General features: G+C 33.8%; 1 long non-coding RNA gene across 1 annotated transcript in view; it reads left to right on the top strand.

The window, feature by feature from the left end:
- The first annotated feature begins 4,485 nt into the window (after positions 1-4,485).
- The window catches only part of LOC105504304, a 131,376-nt gene continuing 115,797 nt past the window's right edge, over positions 4,486-20,064 (top strand). Inside the window, exon 1 of the long non-coding RNA XR_001000592.1 lies at positions 4,486-4,689. This is a non-coding gene — a long non-coding RNA (uncharacterized LOC105504304). The remainder of the gene's footprint in view (positions 4,690-20,064) is intronic.

Below are 20,064 nucleotides of genomic sequence, written 5' to 3'. Positions count from 1 at the left end.
TTTGTTACATAGGTATACATGTGCCATGTTGGTTTGCTGCACCCATTAACTTGTCATTTACATTAGGTATTCCTCCTAATGCTATCCCTCTCCCATTCCCCCACCCCACAACAGACCCCAGTGTTGATATTCCCTGCCCTGTGTCCAAGTGTTTTCATTGTTCAGTTCCCACCTATGAGTGAGAACATGCGATGTTTGGTTTTCTGTTTATGATAGTTTGCTCAGAATGATGGTTTCCAGCTTCATCCATACCCCTACAAAGGAGATAAACTCATCCTTCTTTATAGCTGCATAGTATTCCATGGTGTATATATGTCCCAACTCAAATGTTCACAAACATTTTAGAGAAGCCAAAGACTGAAAATTGTTCATGGGTTTTAGTAGCACAGAGGTATTTTTCAAAAATCAGTATGATGAGGACAGAAGCCAGATTGATTAGGTAGAGAAACAAAAGGAAATAAAGCAGCAATAGTGAATATCACTAAATCTTTGAAGAGATTTACCCAGGAAGGGTAGAAGACAGGAAGCGGGACCAGGTATCTATGGAGGAGATTTTTAAATATTAAAGAAACAAACAGCATTTTAAAAATGTTAATATCAATGAGTTTAGTAGGCAGGGATCTGTTGACAATTTGAGAAAGATAAAAACATCTAAGAAAAAATGTCCAAATAAGTAGAAGAGGTTGATATCCATGTACACAGTGAGTGATCTGCCTTGAAAACATTGAAAAACAACTTTTCCATTGTGACGGGAATAAATAAGAAAAATATGAATTTACACATTGGCAAGTGTATTGGTTCTCCTGAGAAAGAGAAGGCAACACAATCTGGTGAGAATGCAGGGTAGAGGTGGTGGAGAAAAGATTGGATAGCATTGTGGAAAATGATAAAAAGAGCCGATTGGGGAAACATAGATTTTTAATACAGCACTGAGTAACTGGTCAAACCTGGAGACTCCTGGCTTATAGTAACATCCTTTCTAGGCTTAAGAGACTTTTCTCCAGCAAGTCTCAGAAACCCCAGAATAGCTTAGAAAAGTTTAACAGTTGGATTGATTCAAAATCCAGTTTTCTTGGGAGGTGGTGGCCATCAGAAGAAAAACAGGGCAAGAAAGTTCACGATATTGTGCAGACACTGTATGAAATCATGAATCATGAACTCTAAGGGAGAATGAAGTATGAAAGGAAAGGGAAGAAAAGGAATGAAAGGGCTTATAGATAAGGAGAAAACATAGAAACCAAAGGATTGAAGGTATCAGAGAAGCTGAAAAACAAAGCGTAGTGATAAAGAGTTGGAAACACTGAAGTTGGTGGTTAGAAAGTAGGTGGTTTGGGCTGGGCGCAGAGGCTCATGCCTGTAATCCCAGCACTTTGGGTGGCCGAGGCAGGTGGATCATCTGAGGTCGGGAGTTCGAGACCAGCCTGACCAATATGGAGAAACCCCATCTCTACTGAAAATACAAAATTAGCCAGGTGTGGTGGCACATGCCTGTAATCCCAGCTACTCGGGAGGCAGAGGCAGGAGAATTGCTTGAACCTGGGAGGCGGAGTTTGAGGTGAGCCAAGATTGTACCATTGCACTTCAGCCTGGGCGACAAGAGCAAAACTCCATCTCAAAAAAAAAAAAAAAAAAAAGTAGGTGGTTTGATTTCACAATTTTAAAGTAAAAATTTCTAAGCTTTAACACATGAGCATGGGTGATTGTCATGGGGAGTGGCGGTGAACCTCGTCGAAATTGAGGAAGTTGCTGAACTGAGATATTAGAGTGTTGAATAAATTGCCCTTGTGAACACTGAACTAAAGCAGGGCTAGAGACAAAAAGGAAATCTGAAAAACAGTGAATGAGAGGAATGAAGAAGCTGGTAGATGACAGCAGAGAGGACAGAGGTAAGTGTGTGCTAATACCATGACCATCAGTTTAGTTAGTATAAGTGTTGCATGTGAGCGATTTAGACCTATATTAGGGAGAGTCTGTGGTCTCACAATAATTTCCTACTTGTTCTCTAGTGTCTTTTTTAGACTATATTTTAAAGTGCTGAGTTTTTTAAAAGTATGTTGGCATTATCTCACCAGATTTATTTCTGATCTGTTGTATACCAGTGAATAGGTCACTGAAGGCAAAAAAAAAAAAAAATCAAATATTTATCTCATCTCTACTGTGATGATTGTTATGCAGGATTAAAACATAACAAGATACAGTTCAGTCTTTGAATTATTTGCAATATAATAGAGAAGCTTATTTGATGAAGATAGGGATAACATAATGTTATCACATGCTCACTAGATGAGAGGGCTGACCTGGAAGGGTTCGGGACGGCATGAGGTAGGTGATTGGTTTGTGGATTGTTTAGGAAAGCAAGCACCACTTATGGAAAGAAACAAAAGTATTCCAAACAGAAGATGACTAAAAAATCTCTTTCAATGCTATCTCGGACCTGCCTAACCGGTCCTATATGATACTCTAAATGACAGCAATGTGCGCTTTAGAAAGTGTAGGTGAAGATGCAGTTGCACTTCAGTAATCACCTCCCATCTACAAACAAACCACACGAGGGTTGCAGGAGCTAATGCAAATTCCCCATTTGTATGATTACAGCTGCTGCAGGAGGGGTACAATTCAGGAAACTCCTTGGTGGATCTTGATACCTGGCTGAAGTGGAATTTTTGACACCATTTTTGAAAGGATCTGGTGCTTATTCTGCTAAACAATGGGTTTCAGATTTTGAAACAGCAGCAGGACTCCTTAAGACCCAGGCTGATGTTCTGAGAGCATGTGCCCCGTTAACTGATATGGAAGCTCCTATGATTGCAAGACCCTGTGTGAGGCTGCTTGTAGAGCCCCAAGATAAATATGGTTCCATGACTGCTCCTCTGATGCCTATTTCCAGTCCCATATGGGTTACTAAATGGTATGATCTGGGTCTGAACCAAACAGACCCAGACAATGACATGACCACAGTTAATATTCCATATTTATGCCAAAATATTCTAATGTGTTAGACCAGGAAAAAAAAAAAGAAAAATCAAGCCTTATTTAACACTGTGATGAGAATCCATATGGTGTGTAAAACAGATAAGAATTGGTTTGAATCACGAGCTACCAGCTACCACCTACATAATACTGAGTAGTACACACCTCATTTCCTCATCAATGAAATGGGCATAATAGAATAACTGACTAATTAACAGTTGTGAGGATTGAGTGAGGTGCTCTAAAGGGTTTTGCACATTACTTACCATACAGGAGGAAGGAACTATACATGATAACCATCATTATTTTGGAAGGACACATACCTAGTTGGAAAAAGTAGGCATGGAATCAGCCACTTGGGTTCAAATGCAGGCACTATCATGGTAGTAAAACATTTGAGTCTGTTTTTGCCGAGGAGAAATGAACGTAGTCAAACTTATTCTATGGGTTGTACAATTACTGAATTAAATGAGAAGGTAACTGGCTCTTAGTAGGTACGTAAGACAGAGGAAACTAGTGTTTATTTCAATGTTTCCTTCATTTATTTTGCATAACTTGGTGGATCAGTGTTATGAAGAGGGTCACTACTGTCAGAGGCTACCTTCCTCACCTTTAACATAGGGAATGTGAGATTTGATGACTTCTAAGGTAGTTTACAGCCTCTAAATCTTTACAAACACATTTAAGGATTTTTAAGGAATTAGGTGAATTAAAGAATCCTAGCATAACTAAAAAATACCTTCTGACTGACAGTTTTCTGGACATTCTGCCTTACCTAAAGTGGTAAATTAAAGAGTGACTGATGGAGAAATATATTTCTTCTTCATCCCTGCTTAGTTAAAGCCCCTTATTTGATTTGTTTTGATATTGTTGCCTTTTATTATTTTCCAGAGTTATTTCTACCCCTCCTTTCTCCAAAATGAAATAATTACTCAAAAGTTAATTCCGTGTTTGGTGTCGCTAGTGAACAATTTAGTTTAGTTTAGAACTGCAATAAAGTCTCTGTAAAGATAAAAATAAAATTTGAAAATCCATCATTGAAAATAATTGATTTTGTGCTTCAAAACATGACAGTTCTGCAAAGGAATATGATGATAATTTACTTTCTGTCACTTCCAAAGTTAACTGAAGGGAGAAAAACACACACAAAAAACATTTTTCTGACAGGCAAACAGGCAAATTATGGACAAAACTGCAGGGCAGGGGGATAAAAAGAAAGAAGAAATCTTAAAAAAAGCTGAGCTTCCAATCACCTCCCACCAGTCTCTGTGAAGGATGACTTCAGTCCCTTTCTTAACTAATTCTGTCACTGTAAAATCCTACAGTCATTCTTCCACACATAAAGGACAAATAAGCTCAAGAGGAGGATCTAGATGCTTTCAGTTTTAACTATTCACCAATGGTGGAAAAGGCAGAATGCCTAAGCTATGTCTTCGTGGCCAATAGGATAGCTCTGTATCTCTCACATGACTCACTGCCCCTGTCTTTCACATGGGCTGTAATTTAGTTCAATTCAGAACTGCAGATAGTACAGCTTCCACAGGAGCAAGGGATGTCTGAGCACAAGTGGCTGAGTTCCGAGTGACTTTATGAAGCACTTTCTACCTTCCTCTCCGGCGTGAAAACAGGGATTCTGCACCTGCATCATGGACAGTCTGGCAAAAGCCTCTGCTCTGCCTCCGGGGACAAGAAACTAGAGCAAATAACCGTTTTGAAATTGTAAGTATACCTTCCTTTCCGTCAAGTGTACTGATTAAAATAGTTTTATGTCATAAACATCCAATATTCGAAGATTTCTTAAGGGTACTCTTTTATGTGTATACTGAAGGGTATTCAGCTGGCAGGAAAATATTCCAGGGACAATTGTTGCATACTTTATTCTGTGAAGGATAAAGAATTAAAAATAAAAGTCAGGCGTTCCAAAGAGTAGCTGTAGGAGGCTGTGCGTCAGAACATCGCTCTAGTGTGCTGCTTTGTTCATAAGAAAAAATGAAGGCACACGCATATGTACTTAGTTCACTTCTTTTTGCTTTTTATGTCTAATCAGATTTGCTCTGTCCCCAAGAAAAATAAAAGGCAAAGTTTGCTGACTCCACTGACAAGGGCACCATAGACTTTCCACACATCTGACAGTTATTATAATTAGCTATGAAAGACTGTAAAGACACTTGGGGGCAAATAGCTCTTAAATTCTGAACAATGGCTTCAAGCCAGGGCTTTCTTTATATGTTTTTTTAACCACCACTTTTAATTTTATAATAAGGATAGAAACTGAACTGGTTTCGGTGTTGTAGTCCACACAATGTGAAATAAAGTCCCGGCAGAAGTGAAGGCGACTGAAAGTGGCCAGTGTAAAGAGAGAAGGAAAAGACAGCTTTCTGTCTTAGGATCCAGCCTTCCATGTATAAAGATTTTTTTTTTTTTTTTGAAATTCCTAATAGGGTGGAGTGAGGATGTGGGGGTGGGGAGGAAGCATGCGGAAGCTTCTTTATAGAAGAATGCTTGAAGAATAAAATAATTTGGCATTTCTTCTTGCTAGCAAGCAAAAGATATGATTAGCATCTAAGTTCCTTACATTCATAATAAGGTTTTTTGATGGAGTTTCAAACAGAAGCAACATACAATGCAGTTTTAAAATTTATAAAATAATTGGAAACAAATGGATAGAATGTTGCTGTATTACTGCTTTCTTTTTATATTCAGCTAGAGTAATCTAGCAATGCATTATGCCTTTACTTCTAGAATTATCCACATCCTTAAAAAGTTATAAGCTAAGTCTTACAAGAAATTAAAAGGCAAATCACACCAGTGTGATTATGACTGATGGAGATTTTGAATGACAAAGCCTCCAACAAAAAGAGTTTGTGAAAAACATTGTCCTCCTCATTTTTAAAAGAGAATATTAACTCCATCAATTATTGAAAGGAATTATTCAAAGGCTCCAGACATAACTAATTATGGCTTAAAGAGAGCTGCCAGAGCAGAGCCTGTGTTCTAATTATAAAAGTCCAAGACGTTAGGATTCATTTTCTTAAGGAGGACTTGAAAATAAATACAAATTTTCACATAATCTTATAAAAATACACCATTTTTTTTCTTTGTCTGCTCTCATGTTATCTACACCTCCCCCACCGCCGCCCACTGTGTGCTGAGACACCTGAAGGCTAGACATAATGATCAACAGAGCTCCAGCCTGTCTGGACTCCAGCCAGATTTTTTTCCCCTTCTACAATCAAGGAGCTTGCACGCAATGCATGCCGAGCCTATTCCACTGCTATGTGCAGATCCGGGATGGAAGTCTTACACATACTGCGGAAAGATTAAAGACAACAATATCCCCTTTCTCTTACCCTAGACGGCCTCAATTTTTAACCCTTTCATTACCTTTGAAACCAAGACGTCTTACCCATTCAAAGGCAGGTCTCAAGGGACTTTGCAACTCCCGCACCATATCATACAGATGCACATGCCTCCTTTGGTGTAGAAATCACATCTCAACAGATCCTATCAGAATATTTTAGGACTAATAGTGTGCTAACTAAACATAACGTAATTTGTTTGTGTGGGGAATGCATTTTTGAATGAACTTACGCTGCATGAAATCTGGAACAAGTCAAAGGTCTGTCGAAAGATTCTTGCAAACCTTGCAGAAGGTTACATACCATTTCTGATGATGCTGTTCTCTAAGCATCTCTCTCGCTCTCTCTCTGTCACACACACACACACACATACACACACGCTCTCTTTTCTCTTTCTCTCTCTATCTCAAGATACACACACTCAATCAGGAAATTATATCATTGTATCACAGAGAAATCCAGGTTATCTGTTGATGTCATCATATATAAAATTTTGCCTTTGTGGGCAACATTTTCAATCACCTAATCGCTAATGTATGTTGGGTGTGTGCCCATAGGAAGTTCACGTGCTCGTGGGGTTAACCGACACCCACAGGAAAGGACTATTTTATTTGCAGCTATCTTTCTTTTGAAGATGTGTTTATGGGGCAGGATGGGTATGTTTATCAAGATATATGTAGTCAGAGTTTCCTGGTTCTAGGAAGCCTTATTAATATGCTGTTTGAACATTTGAAAGGCGGCTGAATTTCAATGATATAAATAGGATGTAAAAATGGTGAGCATTTTGAAATCCAGTTGGATAACAATGCTACAATATTGCAATTTATTATGACTTGGTGTTTTTAATTTGCCACTGAACATTTTGTAACAATTAAATCCTTTTTACTTTTAACTTATTTCTTAAGGAGAGAATACTTTTATACCAATGATTTAGAAGTAATGCTCTCTCGTGTGCTTTAATAAGGGTATATCTGTGGATTAGATAATAGTTGAATTAACTTTTGGGTGAGCTAGTACAGTGTTTGTATTTATTTTCAAGTCTGTTTTATGGGTCTTACACTGGTTAGTTAGTCACCAAACATGTGCTCAGATTTTTATTAATGCACAGATTTAAGTACATTATTTTATTTCACACAAATAAAGTTTAATACTTTTACCAAAACATATTGCCAGATTTGTATACAGAACAAATCTGTATACAGAACAAATCTGTATACAAAAATGTATACAGAACAACTCTGTATACATACTACCCCTTAACTACCAAGTTTTGATATGTAATTTAAATTAATATTCATTAGAATAGAATGCTATACTTACCAGTTTTTACATACCACGTATCTGATACATAATTTTTAAAATTTTGGAATTTGCTCTTAATACTTCTTCATTCTTGCATACTAAAAAGCGATTAATCTGAAAGGATTTTCAAAGCATATATGTATAAACAGCACTACGTATATGTCAACAAATTAATAAGATTCATTTTGCCAATGTATTGTGTGATTGTTTTAAAACAAATGAAAAAATGTTTGTTCTTTTGCTGCTTTCATGTTACTATTGTTAAGAAAAGTATATAGCTAAAGAGTTGACACATTTTGTACTTAGAGAAAACAAGCTACACAAGTTAGATGACATTCTATGGGGTGAGACTCCACTAGGAACTAACAAATAACTTCTTTAAGAAATTCTTGGCCTGAATCTATAATTTTACATAAATAGTTCTTCCAACATATAGTGGAAGATTGATGATTAATTATATAATTTCTTTATCAAAGATTAAAATGAGCAAATAGTTGTGTTTAAATTTTACCTACTCTCAAAAAACAATACATGGCATTGCCCATTGGGGATACAGGTTACTGAAAAGGCATCTTTCAAAGACAAGAAGATAATGGACTTGATTGAAATAGTTGAACTACGTAACGCCAATTCAAGAACAAATGGTTTTTCAGAGCATAACGGAGAAAGAACAATTTACTATAGTACAGTTTATTCTTCTTACACAATGGCAATGATTTATTTGAAATGGCAGAACAAACATAGTAGATATACAAAAACAACCAATGGGTATTTTATGTCAAGGATATGTCAAGAGTCTTTTGTTTCATATATTAGAATATCCTTAATCCAATTATTTATTTGAAGACTTAGCTTAAATCTACATCCTTGTTTAGCATGTGTTGGTATTAAGATCACGTATGTCTCTTACATGCATGTAGCATATTTAGTATACATATATATAATGTCTTTGAATATAGTCTTCTGACCCCAAATAATTGTTGTCACTTTATTATAAGAGTTCTTGAAGAGTGCTAATATATTTCAATATAATAAAATTCAGATTGTGACATCAACTAGCTATGTCTATACCACCAGAAGGGCATTATCAGATATTGGATGAGTTAATGTATTGATGTTATAATTACCACAAATACCTCATATCAAAAAAGAATATCAAAAGATATGACTCTAATGTGACAAACAGTGTAAAATGTGATTTTTAAAACCGTCTTTGTTTCTTACTACCATGAAAATGATTTGTAAAAGAAGACTCAATAGTTATAATTTCTCTTCATGAAAAGAGAATTTTTTTTTTTTTTAACTTAGCCTTTAGGCACAGGGCCTGAAATTATTGTGAGTAGATACCTGAGCACCGTGCAGAGAATGCACAGGAACCTCAAGTTGCGATGAGAAAACAAGGGAAACTGGTTTGTCTGCTTTATGTTTCAAATTTTATTCTTGCAATCCTACATGAAGACAATACTCAAAATTAATTTGAGTGAAAACTATCAAAGTTATTTTCTCAGTTTTCAAAAGATCCACTGTCTTGTTGACACTCTATGAAGGAAAAGTGTTCTAAAAATGATTGAATATTCTACTGAGTGAAACTCAGTCAAGCTCAGTGAGGCGCTGGGGTCAAATGGGCTCATGAATCACAGATAGGAAATGAACTGTGTATTGCATATTTGAAAGTTTAAAAAGAAACATTTGGGATATTTTACCGTAAACAGATTTTGGTTTAATTTCTGGCACATCTTTTTAAACATTAAGCCTGCAGTTCAGCTGAAATAACTTTTTATATGTATAGCTAAGACCAGATGGCCACGTGCTCCTTTCTTATTTAGATGAGACTTTTCCTTTCAATAACATCTTTCTTCCTGACCTGCTTAAAAATTCCAGCGAATGAAATCAGCACAGGATTTTCAATTCTAATTGACCATGTGCAGAGGAAGGGCCAGTAGAGAAATCAGTAGAGGCATTGTGAGGCTCACTGCCTCAGTTTTGTCTTTGTGTTTTGCCCTTACAAACCAATCTAGACTAATCAAAAGCATTTAATTTTTATTAATATTAATATAGCTGCAAGATTCATCCTCAATGAAAATTATTTGAGTTGGCTTTTTCTGTCATTTTATCACAAGTAATTTTTTAAAGTTATTATTCGCTTACACAGTTTCAACTGTCTAGTAAGCACTTTAGTGGTTAAAAGATAAAATATTGGTTGTATTAAGATGAAAGAATGATTGTACTAAATTATTTTTCTTGTTATTTAAAAAAACATTATTTTTGAAAGATACATATGCTTTTTAAATTTACCATGAAAATATTCACTATATAATATTCTTAGTTCACTATCTGCATAGTCATTTTATAAAGAAAATATGTAAATTTCATTTGAACTTGGACCAGTAAAAAAAATCAAGAATAGAAGGTGATCTCCATATTCAGTATAGCTCAGCGAATTACGTATGTATGAAAAATGGGCATCTAAGTTCCCAGGTTTTTCTTCTTTTTGACAAATTCTTGACTCAAATATATATCTTTATAATTTATTTATTACTGCAAATAGTCAAAGATTTAAAAAAAAACATTTATTATTTGAATGGTGAAAATCTGAGATGAAAACAAATTATCCAGACATATTGACACTCGGTTGCCTAATAAAGATAGAAAAAAGCATAAACCAAATATGTATATTTAAAAAATATATGATAGAGATAAGGAAAACTCCAAATTAATTCTCAGGGATATTGAGGTGGCCTCACAGCAACACTCTATCTGATTTGGTGTTCTTTGCTGATTTTTCTTCAGGTACCTTATATCTCAAGCAATTCTATTAGTTGTCCAAAAGTATGTGCTGCCTAATCATCAAAAGCCATGTTTTTTCAATTGTTTGAAAAATGCAAGTCTTATGAAAGATAAGATCCGTTAGAATTTTTTAACATCAAAATTTCAGAGAAATCCGAACTGTATTTGTTCATGGGATTCACAAATACAAAAGGAACGTTCTAAGCCACCAAAATATGAAGCAAATTCTTTATGAACATGTAAAATTTAAATATCTGAGATCATCTTTTTTATATATATGTATGTGTATATATATTCATTCTATATAGAGAGAATATATATATTATATATATGTTCTGTGAATCAATTTGTGCTTCCAAAATATAAGAATTTTCCAATATTTGATGATTTTACTGTCAATTTAGGTGTAAAAACCCATTAGAAAAACTAAGGGCAGTGATTTGGCCAATTCTTATTTTCCTACCTCAAATAAAAACAATATTTTTAGAAGCTTAAAAAATCAAGCAAAGTATACACGAAAAAACCCAAGCATAAAAGTGTTACATTATACATATTTCCAGCTTTTCTTTACTTTTAAAACTATACATTTTAATAGTGCTGAATCTAACTTTGTTGGTCAGAGGTAATGGATAATTGGATCTTGGGGAAAAAATAGCAAAATTACATTGGTGTTATAATTTCAGATGGTTGATGCTAAGATGTTCTGAACAGATAGGTTTAAATACGGAATAGAACTCTGAGCTACTCCCATTTTTCTCCTTTTCCGTGTTACTCTGGAAAAATTGGTCTTGATTCTGCAAGATTGTAGATAATCAAAAATATTACATAAAATAAGAAACACTTTCCAGTTATTTTGAAATAAGTTTTGGTACTTTTATTTGTGTGGGGTCATGGTTGAGATTTACTGCTCTGTTTTCATGTATCCTGATTCTGTAGGCGAACAGAGCATAAAAAAATAGGGTCAGTTAGGGAAGCTTTGCAATCGTGCAAAATGTCTGCCCTTTGCTATATCCTCTTTCCTGTTCTAAGACTGTGACAATCAGGAACAGGAATCCTTGAGAAACCCAGGCCTCTTTTAACTCTCCAGGGACACTACTTCTATCTGTTTTCATGCTCCTTCTAAAGGATCCTCCTTCAGACTATAGCACACTTCTGAACTTCCACCCAGTTTGCTACATTCCCAGTTATTTCTGCTTAGTTATGACTTTGCCTCACCCTCAATGGTGCTGTTTGTGTTTCACAGGCAGAGCTGTCTTCTTAAATTTTTGTTTTAAAATGTTATATTTTTAACTCTAAGGGAAACGGGGTTAACAGGGTAGACATGACATCAAAAGGATACATGTAGGGACAGACGCAGATGTCTTTGGCATTCTGAAAATCTGCAGTGTAGTAGACAGAATCACACAATTACACTGAATTTGATTGGGCAGCTCTCACTTCTGGTTCACGAAGTGTGCCCACTTCAGAGTGGAAGGCTTCTCTCAACTAATGCACTTGAAGTAGATGCTCGACTCATTCTTGTGGTTTATACTTGATTCGGTATATTTCCTGTAGGGAAATTACTGTTTTAACTTAAAGGAACTAACTTCTCCTTCAGCACATGTTGGACTAGAAAAATAAAACACAAGTATGAAAAGAGGAGACTATGTCAATAAGAATATCAGGGTGTAAACTGTATCAAATAATTTGAAATTAGGAGAGTGTGTCAAAAATTGGTTACAGACATTTTTATTGTACCTATGAATTATCAAGAAAACCCCATGAAAACGCAACCACTGTGTGATGGGAAACCAGAAGTAAAAATTCCTCATAAAGTTTTAAGTATTAATCTAATTTTATTGCTTTAAAAACATTTATATGGGAGACATAATTCACTGATTTGTATAATTGTTTGATTGGCTTGTTACTATTAGTTATCTATCAGGACATTATTCAAAATATATTGGGAGAAAATGAAACACTCTGTCACTACTCTGGTTATTATGAACCACTTTACAAAGTGCCTCTTGCCCTGAAAAGAGTTAACGATTTAAGCTGACAACAGTGCCTATGAAGAAATTCATTCTTTGGTTAGTCTGAGGACAGAAAGGGGTTAATTTTTCAAATCTTTATGAAGGGGGTAGTGGGAGGAAACTGGTAGATAAAAAACCAAACCAAAGACTAAGCTGTTAGTAATTTGGTTGTATTTATGGATTATACTACATGTTGAAAAGAGGAAAATCAGAGCTGTAAGATGACGCTGCAGGGGTCGTCTGGACTTTTCACTGAGTCTAAAGTCTATTTAGTCAATGCTTATTAAGGCCTGGTTTTGACCTTTGCCCTTCTCACTCCTCCCTGTTCCAGGTGCAACATTTTTGCAAGTGCTTGACCGTTATTAGACACTATGTGCAAACTTTAAATTGTGAACGGAGTGTGTTGAACATAGCAAATAATCCAGTAGTTATGATGCTCACATTTTTATTAAAAAGTGTAAAAACTCAGTAAACTTAGATTTGTTTCCTTTTATAATTAATAACAGTGCATATTGCTCTTCTTCAAGATATAATTAAGGCTATTCAAGTGCAACTTACATTTAAACCAGATTAGCACATTTGTTGTTAGAATGAATTCTTGTAAGAATATATCTAAAATAGTGATTTCTATTTAAGCTACTTTGAGGGGGACATAGAAAACTTTATATAATTATTTCCTCTATGTTTTCACACATACACTTTCAGTAATAAATAAAGCTCTTCTATTCCAGGCTTATATTTCTTTAAAGGATTAATTTTACTTTTAAAAATTATAAACTAAGAGATGAATACACAAACTACTTTAGTGCTTTTAGTAGACAGTTTTTACTACAACATTTTGTAAAATATATTTATGTATTTACATGATGTTTGATAAATATAAATGAAAATCCATTTATACATACTAATTAATGATATTTTTAACAAACCAACCATGTATATGCCTGTAAAATCCAATGTTATTATAGATAACATGCATAAAACATATAAAATAACTCAATATTAACTATATAAACATAAAAAAGGGAAATAAAGTTAGGCAAGTATTGGATCACATTAAAAACATTTAGAATTTTATTTTACTTTTCTGCTGAATGCTTTGTTTAGCAAAGAATTATCCACATTACATAAATTCATGTATTTTAAATACATGCTTTTGAATTGTGAAGCCAATAAAATATCTAACTTGAGGAAAAGGTTGGTTTTAAAATCTCACTGGAGAAATAATATATAAACATTTCTTTTAGCTTGAATTTTAAAAGGTAGAAAAAACTTTATTTTACATTTTGAAATATTTTAAACTCACAGAAAAGTAAAAGCAATGTAATATACATATGCATATTTCCACCACCAAGATTTACAATTTATAATATTTTGCTATACTTACCCCAAATTATTTAAAAAAGAATCATTTATACACAATCGAAGACTCCCATCCTCATTTCATATCCTGATTTCCCTCTGGCTGTGGAAGTAATCACTGTCTCATAGTTTGCAGCTTGTCTTTCGTGTGTCTATTTTCACACTTTAATCACCTACATATCAGAAACAATCAAAAGAATAAGGTCTCAAATATAAAATTCCTAACTAGTTTTTAAATTTGTCTTTAAGTTATTGAAATGTTTCAAATAAGTATATTCATTGGATACTGTACTTATTAATAGATTTTTAGTTTAAAACCATAATGTTGATTGAAGATTTAAATTAAAAGATCTTTCCACCTGCTTCAACTAACTTTCGTGGTTGCAGAAATTGAGAAAATATGCCTCATGCCTTTGTTTTATTCAAATTCTTTGGAATTAAGTCTTACATTCTAGCTATTTTTATGTTACATAAGGAATTGGTAATATGGTTAAAATATTATTCTTTAACATTATTTCTGTTTCTCCCATTTTATTGTTTTCATAAAGAAGCATGTATTACAGTTAGCTTCATGCATTAATTTTCATATGCCACACTCTCAAAGGGTTTTGTAAGGTGCTTATTGTAAAATGTTCTAAGAATCCATAAGAATTGTCTTTTGTTTGCCAAGAAAATAGCATCAATATCATAGTTAAAGAAAGAGCATTGACAGTAGGGTTGCTTTTTGGAACTAGATTTTCCTTTAAAAGGGGCAAACGCAATTCTGAACAAGTGTACTGAAACCAAGATCCTTATTTGAATACAGTATTACTGCAGGTTTACATGAACCATGTGGTAATGCATTGCCATACAGACCTCTAATGCTCTGTCCCTGCCACAGCATCAGAGTAGAAATCTGCGTCAGCACCTTTCCTATCATGTATGATCCTAAACATAATCTATAGACAAAAAACTTAAGAGGTACATAAAGGTGAGTTTAAATGATTTCCCCCCTCACTAATTCAATTATCTAGGTAGCAATATATCAAGAAATACCTATAGTCAATTTAAAACTTTAGTCAAGATGTCAATGCCTAAAAGATGTAAGCAACTATACTACCTTTCTGAGATACTTGAGATTGCTATCCACCTAAACTATCTTCAACTCACATTTATTAACTGCGAGTTATTTCAAAATTGGACAATTAGTATCCACTAGTAAATATTTACTCCAGACAATGTTTGGGCTTACATGGTCTAAAGATGAAGACAGGTGAATATGAAAGACTCCGTTTTTTCTCAGGTTCAGAGAGAGTATGTTATAGCTCTCAATAAATGTGACTCCTGACTTTTTACACTAGATATACATAAAAAATGCTGATACAATGATTGCAACCATACCATTTCTCAAAAGAACATATTATGACTATACAATAATATATTTAAAATTCTTTATTCTGTAAGTTTTGTATACCAAGCCATTTATTCAAAAACATCACATTTTTGCTATAAAATACATTCAAGAATATGGAAAGCTGCTTTTTAAAGGCTCTCATCTTATACTTTGGCCAAAAGAACTTGAAATATATTTACTAAATATTTATTAATTTTTTTCTTTTTCTTGGACATTTGTATCTTTATTAGACTTAAAAGCCACCAATATTCTTTCCTCCAGATAATTACATAGTTAGTGTCTATTATTTCGGTCTTTTTTGTTTTCTTCTCCACAATTCTGGTCAATTAATTAACTATCTTTCAGAATACCTATATCTGTTTCTCGTGGTAAAAGAGCAAACAGGAAAAGCACTGGGTAAGGAGTCAGAAGACATGTTATTCAACAGCTGGGTGGCTCTCTGTGGACCTCATTTTCCTTATCAGTAATGTAGAGATGTAGGGCTGGTGGATCTCCAAGGTCTTAGGACATATCTCTACATGATTATCTAAAAATGAGACCATTAGCCAATTAATAAATTCTGAGCTCTCAAAATAATCTCTATATTATACATGTGCCAAGTGGTCCATCCTATTTAAAATGTGGTCTCACTTGTACTTGTTCAAGGTTATTCTCTTTTAGTATTAAATTTTCGTATTTTAAACTCATTTGTATATGAACTTTTGTTCCTATATGTGTCTTCTGAAAAGCATTCTTCACCAAAATCCACTGATTTTCTCTATGAAGTATCACATATAAAATCACATAGCTTAAAAGGATCTTATTCAATTCTGATCATGTATTTTACAGATAAGCCAAGTAAAGTCAGGAAACAGCATGGACAATAATTTGTAAAGATTCTTTTGGGGTAGAAATTATTCTCTGCAAATTCTGTAATAATATGGAACCATTGGGTAGATCAAAAGAAGAAAAGATTCACTGCAGGATAGATTTTAGCTACTATTACTGAAACCACATGATATGACGGTGGGGGTTTTCCAACTGCTGATTTAGACATTAATACTAAGAGTTACAAAATGGATGTCCTCAGAGTATTGTCAAATTTATTATTATAAAATTGTATTATAGGAAAATTGATCATTGAGTGACTGTCACCAACACTTTTACTCTGAATTGTATCATTGCAAACTTAACTCTGATTTCTTATTTCTAAATAAATGACAATAAGTTATAAATTATCTTGCTAATTCAGACTATGCTTTAGTTTTAAATTAGTTTATTCCTATGATGTACATATAATGAACTTCCATTAAGAATAAGCATAAGGGATTGAACTTATAGATTCAAATGTCAGAAGTAGTGATAATAATATAAATCTAAATATGAAGAGTGTAGCATGAGTAATGGTAGTCTGTGGAGAAAAACATCACAAGTGAGTTAAAGAAGAAATGTAACATGAATTAAAAACATACTTGAAATGTAAATAGTTGTAATTATATTGACAATATTTTTTTCCACTGAAGTCTATACAAAAGATTTAATTTATTCATTTATGAAATTATAATCAATAACTATTTAGATCATGCCATAAAGCAGACAATTAGAAACAAATTTTTAAATCTGTTTGTTTACCAAAACTATCTCTGGGTCTGGAATATTCTATAAACACAGAATAGATTCAAGTTAAATTGCTTTTTAGGTATTCATAGCATCCAAAACTCAGTTATTCTTAATCTATCCATAATATGAAATTGCAGAAATGTCTGTGATTTTCTTCATCCTTCTTTTTTAAAAAATATCAATTTATTCAACTGATATTTGGTCCTATAAACCCAATCTTTAGACAGAGGAAAATGAAGGAAAAAAAGTTAGAGATGCAATAGCAGACCATATTAAATAAATATCAAAAGTAGTTTCTTAGTTGAAAATGTGGAATTAATTATTTAATAAAAATCATGTAGAATTTTAGTAATATTTACTTCTATTAGACTTGGATGTGATTTGTCATTGCATTAGGCATTGATGTGTCTACACCATGTGCACCTATTAATACACAGTACATTATTAATGATCATATTTGGACTTGGTAGGAAAAACTTTATTTCTGTAACTGCTGTCAATGTTAAGCTGAGTTTACAGATCTGAATTTCCTTTCCAACATTTTTTGAATTGGGATGTTAAAAAAAAAGGAAGAACTGGCCTAGGAGTGCCTAATATCAGTACCTAATTATTATCACAAAATAATCCATAACAATTTTATGGTCAAAATGTGGGTTCCTTTTCTTTTAATTTAGGATGGTTTGTTTATTAGAGTCAAATCTTAAGAGTTCAAGAGTTTAATGATCTAGTTTGTGAAATAATGTAACATTATTTTCTAACAGAAAAGAGCCTTAGAGATTACAGAAAGACAAAGAAACTGAGGCCTGAGAAGAGAAGCAAGTAATCTACATTCATGTAGTATCTAGAGTGATAAAAGTATAATTCTTTCAATTCCTTGGACTTCCCCTTAAAAATGACTGCGTCAAGGGAAACAAAGGGCACAATGAACCCATTTGGTTTAAAACATTAGCTCTGATAAAAGTCCTGCTAAGGATAAAGCTGAGCAATTCATTTTAATAAGAAACATCAGACTTCCTACAGAAAGACATAACCCCTTTGTTATTCAGTTTCCTCATCTGTGAACAGTCATAACAGCACATGCTCTATATATCTCATAATACAAGAAACATTTATTAAGTGCTTACTACAAGTAAATCGTAGAACTATGTATATTGCACCTAATTTTCATAAAATTTCTATGAGGCAACTCTCCCATTATTATCCTATTTTGGAAATGAAGAAACTTAGAAACAGGATGGCCAGGTCATAAGCTCAAGATGTTATAATGCCTATGAGATAGGGCTAGGAATGGAACTCAGAAGCTAGAGAGACTTTTTACTTCTGCATCTAACTGCTTTGCTTCATGGCTTCCCACCACTTTTGTCTTAAAACATGAGATAATAGGTGGGGAGAGGGGGAAACATCAAAGTAATAAAGAATTTTTCAAATGCAAGACCATATTAATACTAGAAAGGATGTGGGCCCTATCTCAGATTATCATCAGTAATCAATACTTAGATGCACAGGTCAAATCTCTATAATACGTTCCATTACAAGGAAGATTGAGTTAGAACATGTATAAACAAAATGGAAAAGTCCATTCGTTTTACTTATTTATTTAAAATTACTGTATACTAAACTCTCTTAAAATTCATCATAATAAGATTTGACCTATGTGGATAATACACTTTTCATTTCCACACCACTTATTTTTTTTTATAAATATCAGTTTGTTCTCAGTCATGTTTCCCTATGGCTCATCTGTTTAGTATTTTTATCTCCTTTACCTGTTCAACACCTTATATTCTTCTATTCCATCTAAATAGAACTAATGTTTCAAAAAATATACCAATAATGGCTGCAAATTTAAAAAATAATCTCATAGCGTTTTAGTAAATGTACTGAGCTTGGTTACAAGACAATTCACAGTAGTCCAGCCTGCCATGGCTTCCATCCAAATCCATGTAGCCACCAATAATCCTTACAAAAGAATAAAACTCAGTCCAAGGACAGTGTTATCAAATTGTTACAATGTAGTCACTTTATAATCAATCTCAAATGTTTATTGAATGTTAGCTCTGGGGAAGTCATTGGGCATCAACATAATTCATGTTCTCATGGTTTAAAAAATAAAATCTGTAGATGGTCTCAATCTTGGATCAGGGTTAACGGAGTCTGTCAAGGATTAAAAATATGTACTTAGAAGTACTTAGAAATCCAAAAATCTCACACCTCTCAATTTTTTTTTGGCATTTTCTAAAATTTCCATAAACAACTAAATTTCGGTTTAGTTAGAGACTTGGTTGGACTCACAAGTCCTTCTCTTCTCTCCTGTGACTCTTTAAGCATTAATCAACTGAAAGTTACAATATGTGAAAGTGTGACTCAAGTCAACTGCTCTCTTAGAGAAGTAATGTTAAATCATTGCCCGAAAATTTTCTTGTTGGTTCCCAGCTTTCTAAAAAAACAGTTCTTAATTTTGTGTCAGGTAGTGAAACTCACTATAGAAACTCATTTATTCCATAAACAACAGAAAAACAGTTTTTATTATTTGCTAGAGCTGAAATAATTTTATATATATATATATGTATATATAATCCCAGCAGTTTGGTGGGCTGAGGTGGATGGACTACTTGAGGTCAGGAGTTTGAGACCAGAATGGCCAACATGGTGAAACCCCATCTCTACTAAAAATATAAAAATTAGCCGGGCATGGTGGTGTACGCCTGTGGTGCCAGCTACTGAGGAGGCAGAGGCAGGAATACCTCAGAATACCTTCATTTTGAAGGTATCCACTATTTTAAAACATGTCTCTAGTGTGTTTATATGCAATTTCAGCCTACTATGGTAGAACTTTTCTTGAAGGTCAAATGCAACATAATAGTAAGGAACAGGAAGCAATTGTGGCAAAGTTCTCTACAGTATTGCCCTAACTTCTAAGAAATTCTACAATAAATTTGAAATTATCTGCTGAAGTCATGTTGAATATCCTGAAGAAGTTCCATTATTTATCCCTGAAAAATGAATCAGTGTTCCAAATATTATTGAGTAGTCACTGCAAAAGTCATTAAAGAAACCAGAAACTATTATTAGAAACAGTTTTGTTTATGCTTTCTGTTTGTTTGTGTTTGGTTTTGAGACAGGGTCTTGCTCTCTCATCCAGGCTGGAGTACAGTGGCAAAATCATAGCTCACTGCAGGCCTTACCTCAAGCAATCCTCCACCATGGCCTTCCAAAGTCCTGGAATTGTAGGCATGAACCACTGTGCCCAGCCAGAATGTCTTATATTTGAGTACTCATT

Source organism: Colobus angolensis, unplaced genomic scaffold, assembly GCF_000951035.1.
Source record: "Colobus angolensis palliatus isolate OR3802 unplaced genomic scaffold, Cang.pa_1.0 Scaffold91, whole genome shotgun sequence".
In the NCBI taxonomy this organism is placed as follows: Eukaryota; Metazoa; Chordata; class Mammalia; order Primates; family Cercopithecidae; genus Colobus; species Colobus angolensis.
Note: the sequence above shows the minus strand (reverse complement) of the source record. Positions and strands in the feature narration are given on the sequence as shown.